The 10,482-nt window shown below is 41.8% G+C and overlaps 1 protein-coding gene across 1 annotated transcript in view; it reads left to right on the forward strand.

The window, feature by feature from the left end:
- The first annotated feature begins 247 nt into the window (after positions 1-247).
- LOC145398169 (acetylcholinesterase-like) overlaps positions 248-10,482 on the forward strand; it is a 193,861-nt gene continuing 183,626 nt past the window's right edge. The window contains exon 1 of the mRNA XM_080271119.1: positions 248-332. The gene's annotated coding sequence lies outside the window, so the exon portion shown is untranslated. The remainder of the gene's footprint in view (positions 333-10,482) is intronic.

Below are 10,482 nucleotides of genomic sequence, written 5' to 3' on the forward strand. Positions count from 1 at the left end.
AAGCGAGTCGCCCTCTCCCTCGCACCCTCGCTCACTCTCTCGCTCGCTCTCGCTCACACAGTGTCGCGCAGTGGAAGTGAGACAGAGAAAGTGAGAAAGAGACAGAGAGAGACTTGGAAAACAGAAAAAGAGATAGAGAGAGATAGAGGAGGGCAGAAGAGAGAGAGAGGGAGAGAGGGAAAGACTGATCGTATAAGGGAAAAATAAATATAAGAGATACACAGGTAAAACTAGTGGAAAGAGACAGAAAGAGAGAGAGACAGTGAGCAAGGTGAGAGACTCATCAGTGGTAATAGGGTGGTTGCGGGTGTTACTATCTCTCCGTCTCTCAGGTAAGTCAAGTGGTGTTACCTGTATTGCGTGAGTTTACCTGCTGCCGGTATTGTCTCTCTCACTCTCACCCAGCCTTCTAATCTACCTCTTTCTCTCCTATCTCGATCCCTGATCTTTGTAGTTTTATCCTCTCTCTCTCTCTCTCTCTCTCTCTCTCTCTCTCTCTCCCTGCAAAATGTGTATCTATCTATCTATCTATCTAAATGTTTTTGTCATTATTTTTCTGTCTATCTTTCAGTCTGTCTGCTTCTCTCTCTAGTTACCTATCTATCTATCTATCTATCTATCTATCTACCTGTACATCCATCCATCTCCTTATCTATCTTTGTATCTATCTATGTAACGCAGCTTTAATATTATCCTGTTATTTTCGTCACATACCCTCTCTTTTAACATTATTTCCTTCCTTATCTCCCTATTTCTAATCTATTTTTTTTCGTTGTATTATACCTTTTGCCTGTTAATATTTTCACCTGTTAATTTGTACCTGTCTTCTCTCTCTCCCTCTCATTAATATTCCATTCTTTTGTCTCTGATTTTATGTGTGCTGGTTAATTCTCTGCCCAGCTCTTTCTTCTTCAAAGTGTCTTAATTCTCTGTTTCCTAGCTTTACATGTGAACAGTTTAAGCATCTTTCTCGGCTCCTTACTGAGTCTTTCACCTCTACTTCCCTCCTTTCATTTCTCCTCTTCCTATCTCTATTTTCTAAGTTTCACTATTCTTTACTCTCTCTCTCTCTCTCTCTCCATTATTCTGTCGCCTTTCTTTCTTTCTTTACTCATTTCTCTGTCTCTGGGACCTTACTCTGTTTTACCTCTCTCTCTCTCTCTCTCTCTCTCTCTCTCTCTGTCTTTACTGCTATACACACATGCTACCTCTCTTTCCGTCTTTATTTTCTAGTCTTTCATCTCTTTCTCATTTTATTCCTTTATGTCTTGGTTACCTCTTCGTCTCTCTCGCTTTCTCTCTTTATTCCCTACTCTTTGCTTATCAAACCTTTACTCATCTCTGTCAGCTCTCTTTCTCTCTTTATTATGTACTCTTTCACCTCTCTTTCCTTGTTCATTCCTTTCTCATCTCTACCAGCTCTCTTCACCTCTTTATTTCTATCTCTGTCTCACTCACCTCTCTTTCTTTCCTTAATAACCAGCAATCTCTGTCACTCATCCTTCATTATACCTTACTCTGTAGCTTCATCCATATTTCCTGCTCTGGATTTCTTACTCTCTTTGCAAGATTATTTTTCTCTTTATATCATACTAATCATCGTGTCTTTATAGCCTTACTCCTCTCTCTCTCTCTCTCTCTATTTTACACATTATGTATATATGTATATATATACTGTATATTATATTATTATATATATGTATATATACATATATATAAGGAGACAGATAGATTGGTAGGTAGACAGACAGAGACAGGCAGATCCAGGTATTAAAGAAATTCTTGTCATTAGTCAGGGAGTGAAATCCTGAAACAAAAAAAAGCACACGTTACTAACTGACAAAATTATCATATTCCATTAATTTCGAAGTTAGACAGTGAATGTTTGACAGGATTACAATAAACTCTAAGGACCGTAAAGGAAATCCAGTCTTGGGCAGCTGAGACTCTACCAGCAGTGATCCGCCGGTGTCATCGAGAAAGATTTCCCATTAATGTTTAGGCCGGCGTTATTGGGGACATTATTCTTGGCACGGTTCTTATACTAGAGCGACAGACAGGTGAATTTAAGAGACGTTTTCCTGTGCTCCTGGAATATGTGCCTGTCGGGATTCGTCTGTCAATGTGGTGCTGCTCATATGGGTGCGGTTACAAGGCAATGTCTGTATTTGGTGTTTCCTGGTGAATGGATTGGCCGTGGCGCTTCTGTCATGGTCACCTCCGTCACCCGACATCAGTCCACTTGATTCCTACCTGTGGCGTCACGTAAGGAGTAGGGTGTACGATACACAGGTCCTGAACTGTGAAGAAATGTGGCGGTGAGAGCGGGAAAGTGTAACAGGTATTCGTTACATCCCTTGAGTCTAGGAACATGTGCGATAATTTCCAGTATTTCTTTGAAGCTGAAGTATGCATATAAGAAGGTCGTAACTTTAGCCACTTGCTGTGAAGGATGGTAGCAACATATTTAATACATTACGATAAATCATACCAATAAACAACAACTGTGGTTAATTTCCTCAAATATAACGATGGACGGTTCTTTTACAGTCAGTACACTTTATGATAATCCTGTCAAACATTTATCGTCCGTAACTTCAAAATTATTGCTATTGCACTCTCATCTTGTATATCTGTAACTATATCTATCTATCTATCTATCTCTATCTGTCTGTCTGTCTGTCTGTCTTTCTCTCTCTCTCTCTCTCTCTCTCTCTCTCTCTCTCTCTCTCTCTCTCTCTCTCATCTCATCAGTCGTTTGAGTGTCCACTGCAGGATCGGCCTATCCCGACCGAAGTCGGGACGATACAGCCAATGTATCTCTACCAAGTGGCTTAGGCTGTCTGGTAGAGATTGTACGTAGGGTGAGAAGTGCTTGTAAGTGTAATTGTAGTGTTGTAGTGGCTTTGGATGTGTGTGTAGTCTGTGGAACAAGAGTAATCGGCCCGCGCAAGCCGACTGGGTGCAAGCATACCTTATAGTAAGCGACACTGGTTCAACGACAGCACCCCTTATGTCCGCCAATGCAGTACGTGGCCTGAAGAACCCTCCCAAAGTTTATTATCTGGCGGGGCGTGAACCCTCGTTCTTCAGTGTACGAAAACGCACAGAGGCTCCATATATATATATATATATATATATTATGAAGGTACTGCAGAGTCCTGGAAGATATGATAAGGATAAGAGTGAACTGAGATGATATTTGGGTTTATATAAGGCAAAGGGACCTCTGTTGCTATGGTCATTGTCCAACAGGTTCAGGAAAAATATGAAGGAAGGAAGAGAGACTTGTACTTTGTTTTAGTTGATCTGGAAAAGGCCTTTGGCGGAATGCCCAGAGAAATGGTGAAGTGGGTAGTGAGGAAGCCTGGAATTGTGAGGTGGTCGGTTAGAGTGGTTGCGTACGAGAGTGCTTGCACCCAGATGAAAGTGAACAGAGGTTTGAGTGGGCAGTTTTCCGTGGATGTTGGTCAGTTTTAAGCCCCTTATTGTTATCATGGTCTTTGAGGCTCTCTCATGTGACTTCATAAACAGACTGTTGGCTTGGTGTTGAAAGCAGAGAAAGAGCGCGTACCGGAAGACGGAGTTAGGAAGTGGAATGAAGGAAAGAGTTTGAAAGTAAACGTCAGTAAAACAAGTGATGATATCTAAGGTAGGTCGTGTTACTGTTAAAACAGAGGGAGTGGCGCCACGTGCAGTTTTCCACAAGCATGTGGGAAGTAGCTCCATCTTGTGCAGTTTTTGTGGAAAGTGGGTGCATAAGAAATGTAGTGATGTTAGAGGTACGCTGAAAGAATCCTGATTTCGTGCGTGCAGTGTGTAGGGGAGAGCATGCAGAGACTGAGTGGCAGGAAGGATTGATCTTGCTGGAGAGTCTCTTGAGTGTTTAAAGGGGTTTTGTTATTTTGGGAACATGATATGTGCTGGAGGTGGGGCTGGAGCTAACTCGATGGCAAGGGTAAGGAGTGGTTGGAAGAAGTTCAGGATGTTTGTTGCCTTTCTTACAGTGAGAGAGCTCTCCCTCCGTGTTAAGAGATCCTCGTATGCAGCATGGTTAGGAGTGTAATGCCGCACGGATGTGGATTTGGGCATTAAAGGAGATGCATATTAGTAGGGTCAAACGGAGAAGGATGCTAATGATAAGCTGAATGGCAGCCCGAAAAAGGAGGAGGGAGGTAGGATGGCCAATGACGAGCTGAGAAGAAGGCTGGGACCTAATTATTTCAATGCTATGATGAGAAGGGGTAGAATTAGATGGCTTGGGCATGTGGAGAAGGTGGAGGATGACAACTGGGTGCGGAGGGTGAAAGGTGTGAACGTTGAGAGTAGAGTTGCATGAGGCAGACAGAAAAAGGTCTACGACGGGGTCACATAATATGACCTTAGGGATAAGGGACTGAATATAGAGGCTGCTATAGGTCGAGCAGCGTGAAGAGCCGCCAGTGGGTGATAAAGGCCGATGTACACAAACATACTGGAACCCTTATTAACGAACGAACGAACCATAGATTTCATATATATTCACATCCCTAACTTCTGTCACTTCTTCGTTAATGCCTTGCCCTTTTTCTCTCACTGTTCTTGCTCTCTTCTCTATTTTTCTTTTCTCTAGTTCCTCTATGACTCTTTTTTTTTTTTTTTTCCGTGTCTTTATTCCATAACCTATATCCGCCACAGGTGCACTTTTCTTTTTATGCCTTATTCTGTCAGTATCAGTCATTCTTTCTTCCTTCGCTTTATTCCCCACTCTGTCCCTGTCTCTGCAGTTTCCCTCTTCTCTTCATTCCTTTTCATTCTCTGCCCCCCTTCTCTCATTTCTCTTTTTTTTCTTACTCTACCTTAGCCAGTTCTTTTTTTTTTTCCTCTCTTTTCTCTTTTCTCAGCTTCTGTCATCGCTCTTTCTCACTGCTTCCAGCCTTTCATTTCTCCTTACTGTGTCATCACGCTTTCTCTCTTCTGTCTCCTTTCCTTTTTCTTAACTCATTCTCTCTCCTCTTTACTCCTTACTCTGTCTACCATAGCTCTTTCCCTTATTTATTCCGTACACTGTCTCTGTAGTCGATCTTTCTCTCTCTTCTTTACTCCTTACTGTATCTCTGTCGTCGCACTCTCTCTCTCCTCTTTACTCTGCCATGGCTTTATTTCTCATCTGCCCTTTGTTAACTTCCTCCCTTACTCACCTTCCATTCCACGCTTATTACAGTCACTCACCTTACCCAACCACCTTCGTCGCCTTCTACGTCTTCGCCTATCCCAGACCCGAGAAAGGCGTGCCAGACTTCAGGAGTAGAATCTAGGACTAATTCTGAGTGATAAATGCTATGTCAAGTCCAATTCTCAAGTGTTTCGGAGTTAAAAAATTACTGATGACCCTATGGGGCAAAAAGGAATTCTTATTTCGATCATGAAGTCACCAGGAACTCTCGTAAAATATGTTCCAGAATTTATGAGAGGAATCCTGAGCCAATTGTGAGTTTAAGAGATGCTATATCAAACAGGGTCCACCTTTGAATAGTTTCGAAGTTAGAATTGCTGATGACCTTAGGGTGAAATTGATTCTCAGAAATCGGTCTTGAAGTCATCAGGAACTTGTATTATGTATGTGCCAGAGGGTGGGACGGGAATCTAAGCTAATTTTCAGTGATACGTGTTGCGTGTACTGATTCAATTCTCAACCCTTTTGGAGTTACCGCTACTGAGAACCTGACGGACCAAAATGATTTTCCTCCTAATTCACTCAGAAAGTCACCAGTAGTTGTGGTTTCGTTACTGGCTAATAATTGGTACCTCCTTATTAAGTTACTGATGACCTAATGGGCCAAAACTGTCTGCCTTATAATTCACTAATGTCGCCAGTAATTATAGATTTGTAAGTGGCTATGAGTTTGTCCCATTTGTTCCAATTACTGATGGATAGGGTGAAAATTATCTTCTTATAATTCACTCATAGGGTCACTTATAGCTTCGTAATGGCTAAGACTTGAACCCCTGTTGATATACCACTTATTACTCAAAATATACTTAGATTACTCCTCTGTTCATAAGTACCTTTTTTTTTTATATATAACCCCGTATTTCTTTTTCTCTGTTGCCGTCCATTCTCTCCGTGTGACCAAAACTAACCATACCTTCATATATTCTCATCAGCTCATTCACTTCGGACTCATTTCTCTCTCTGCATCTCCCATCACAGTTCCTTTTCATCGTAAGACACCATTTTTGTCAATAATTATTGCATGAAACTCTCTCTCTCAGGCCCTTATAAGCTCTCCCCTGAAAAAAAGAAAATGTTGTTAGCTAAAGTACTAGAGCTGTTTAGACCAAGAGAGGATTAATAGGAGCAATATTGACACTCTTAGGCTCCGTAACTCACTCTTGTTCGTATATTTTACCCCTGGCATTAGCTGGGATATAGTACCATACCCTTTTTATTGTAACCTGGCCTAAAACTGTCCTCTTTCCACCCTGAAGGCTTCGTTGCCAGAGTTAACACCAGAACTTGATGCTTGTCACAAAGAGGTGCTGTGGATCGAGTGTAGAGCCAGAGCATTGCGTTATTACTTCCCTGAGCTATGTAAGGTAACGTGAAGCAGGATCAAAATCTAGGTCAAATTAAACTAAGAAAAAAGAAAAAAACTATAGCTTTGTCCTTACGATGAGGGGGTCCATTGAGAGTGCTAAAATTCCCAGGTTTCTCTGACTCAGCAAATTAAAGTCGTCTGGCGTTGTCTGGAATTAAAAGAGTTAGAACTGTCCTGACCTTGGGGGGGTTACTTTACGATATACCACGCTATACTACGGGAAAAACCGCCACACTAATCCCTCCACGCTTCATCCCTCTTGTTTCCCAGGACGATTTTTTTTTTAACCTTCGAAATGATGCATAGAAGTGGCAAGGTTAATGATGGCTATATCCCCCATCTCCCTCCATCCAACACCCCTCTCTCTCATTCCCAGTTTGAAAAATCCCCTAATCTAAACAGAAAATCGACTGGTAATTTCAATGAATAAATAGATAGCATTAAAAAAAGAAAGTCTCCAGCCTAATGGGGTATTGAAATTTAGATATGGAAGATTTACCAGTAATTTCTTTCATTCTTGTTATTTCTAAAGTCTTTATTTGGCTTTGGAGTGAATTTTTTCGAACTTATGAGATCATGGTTAGGAAAGCTGCCTAGCACCTATTCCTTAGCGATTTATTTCCAGGTACCACTGCTTACCATCAACCTGTATGTGACTTATGCTGAAAATGCCGGTTTTAGAACGACTTAAATAACACAGGAGAGGACAGAAAAGTGTTGAGCAAAAATAAATAGCTTGGGAAGAGGCGTTAGGGAGCTTCCTCAGTCGATGAGAATACGATCCTAGAGGTTGCCCTCATCAACCCATTCAGTCTGACGATGGGTTTTTAGAAATTATAAGAGAGTTTCAGATTTAGTGATTTGAGAGGCTCTTCGAACTAGGGGATAAAATGAAGCCTTCCTTTACCCCCTCACTACCATGGGAGACCCCTTAACACTTGAAGGTTTGCGGCTCATTCTTAGCTAGATTTATTCGTCTGGCGTTGATTGGACTGCTATAATCCTTTTACATTAACCTGCCGCAAAATTGCCATCTCTCCAACTCGAATACCGAGCTGTAAGAAGAGATTAGCAAAAGGATATGACGCAAATCATGAAGAAGTGCTGAGGCAAGGGTATGGTCATAATGTGGTCTTATTCTGTCACTGATTTACGTGAAATAAGCTACAAAACAACTTAATTCTGATCGGTACCTAAAACAAAATACATGTTCGGTAAGGGTATGGGAAAATTCAGTACTGTCTATAAACCAGATTTATATGGATAAAGTCTTGGTACGGATTACATCTGACTTATAGTAAGGAGTCTCTCTCTCTCTCTCTCTCTCACACACACACACACACACACACACACACACACACACACACACACACACACACACACACACACACACACACACACACACACACACACACACACACACACACACACACACACACACACACACACACACACACACACACACACACACACACACACACACACACACACACACACACACACACACACACACACACACACACACACACACACACACACACACACACACACACACACACACACACACACACACACACACACACACACACACACACACACACACACACACACACACACACACACACACACACACACACACACACACACACACACACACACACACACACACACACACACACACACACACACACACACACACACACACACACACACACACACACACACACACACACACACACACACACACACACACACACACACACACACACACACACACACACACACACACACACACACACACACACACACACACACACACACACACACACACACACACACACACACACACACACACACACACACACACACACACACACACACACACACACATTATATATATATATCGCAGTATGAACAATCAATGTAAATTTCAATGAATACAGGAAGCTGTTTAAGAAGGAGACGAGAAAATGTGAAAATGAAGGTGGAAAGACCTGTGAGTGTAAAGCATGATACTGAAATAATATTAGCAAATGGAAGTGCAGTAAGGAGCAGATTGCATGAACACTGTGAAAGACAGATGAATGGGAATATAATGAGAACAGAATGGCAGCAGACACGACTGGTTCAGGTGGTGTGTTGAGGAGGAATGTGGTGCCAGGAAGTGTGACATGCGCAAAAGTCAAGAATGCTGCAATACGAGTGAAAAATGGAAAGGCAGATGTTCGCAAGGTGTTGACAGAGGTAATTAAGTGCGGCGGATAGAGTGGAATGAAGTGTTTGTTGGAAATACGTAAGAAATCTTGGATGGGTGAAAATGAACCAATGGAATGTAAAAAGAATGTGCTTATACTTTTGCACAAGATATAAGGTGAGAAGAGTGAGTGCAAAAAATACTGTGACATAGGTCTGTTGAGTGCTGAAAGACAGGTATAAGGGAGAATTAAAAGAGAGAAAGTAAGAAACAGATCTGAAAGCCTGGTGAGTGACGATCAGGAGGCTTTAGAAGTGGTAGGGAATACGTGGATTAAATGTTTACAACGACACAGGTAATAAAGTAAGCTTACGAAAAATGACTAAGGTAGTTATTGGATTTAAGGGGAGAAATAGGGAAGAGAGTGAAATTAGGGAAGGCTCTGTTGCGCATGTTGTGGATGGAAAGCTAGTGAATGCTGTTAATAGCCTATGATGGTAGTGACGCGTACTGAAGGGTAGGTAGGCATCTGCGTGAAGGGTTTTAAGATCAGTGTTGTAATGAGACAAGGCTGTATGGTGTCCTTATGTCTAAATATGTTAATGGATAGGATTATGAGAAAAGTAGAAAAATAAAATAAAATTAAATTAACGAGATATGGGCAGATGCAATATGATGGAAATGAATGGTGAAGGTTGGAGCATCTCAAACCTATCTATCTATATATCTATCTATCTACTGCCAGATGCCATAATCCCGTAAGGGGTGGCCATTTGACTTTGGGTTACTTGTTCTACGGGGAGGGGCACTAACCCTCCACCAACCCACTTGTTGACACGTAGGAGCACTTATGGTCTGGTTATATGGTTACCACCCAGCGTTGTAAATGGTTTCTTGGCTTACAGGAAACCATTTGGCTTGTCACTCAATGTAAAGCCACCTGTAAAGGAAAGAAAAGCAATGAGAAGTGACAGGAAAGATGGGAGAAATAGGAAGAGAGGAGGGCAGGCACATTAAAAGAATGATAAAGGCTAAGGAAGAAGTAGGCAGCACTGCATCAAGTGAGTGGATGATGGTCGCCACCACCCAGACCTGATGTATATGTATGATGGTGTGTTGCTCGCTGATTCTGGACTAATGCTTGACAGAGTGGTGCATAATTTTCTGGATGTCTGTGAGCTTCGTTTTGTTGTTTGTGTTTTTAAGTAACTGTGGATAAGAACAAAGAGACAGCTACTGGGAAAGAAGGTGACTAACAATGCGATGTGATGCTGAATGAAGAGATTTGCGTTAGTGAGGGATTTTAAGTACTCGAATGCAGTGAGAGAGAAGAGAGGTAAATTTGCAAATGAAGTAGACAGTAGAATAGAACAGGGAAGGAAAGTTGCTGGTACTATGAAGACCTTGATAAGAAAGTAGCAGCTGGGAGAGAAGCTTGCATGTGGGAGTTTAGTGCCTACATTAACATATGGGTGTGAGAGTTTGGTACGGCAGGAATAGGGATAGTCAAGAAGAGCAGTGGAAATGGGATTATTGATGAATGCTTATGGAGTACGGGGAGTGAATAGAAAAAGGTATAATTTATCCACTTGAAAGGTAGGATACGAAAGTCCGTGGACACAAGAATCGAAATGGTACACATATGGTATGGACTTGTAAAGAGATCGAGTGCAGATATGATTGGTGAAGAGGATGTATCGGAGCGAG

The sequence above is a fragment of the Coenobita brevimanus genome, chromosome 44 (genome assembly GCF_032717465.1).
Source record: "Coenobita brevimanus isolate Jiangsu-jjx chromosome 44, ASM3271746v2, whole genome shotgun sequence".
In the NCBI taxonomy this organism is placed as follows: Eukaryota; Metazoa; Arthropoda; class Malacostraca; order Decapoda; family Coenobitidae; genus Coenobita; species Coenobita brevimanus.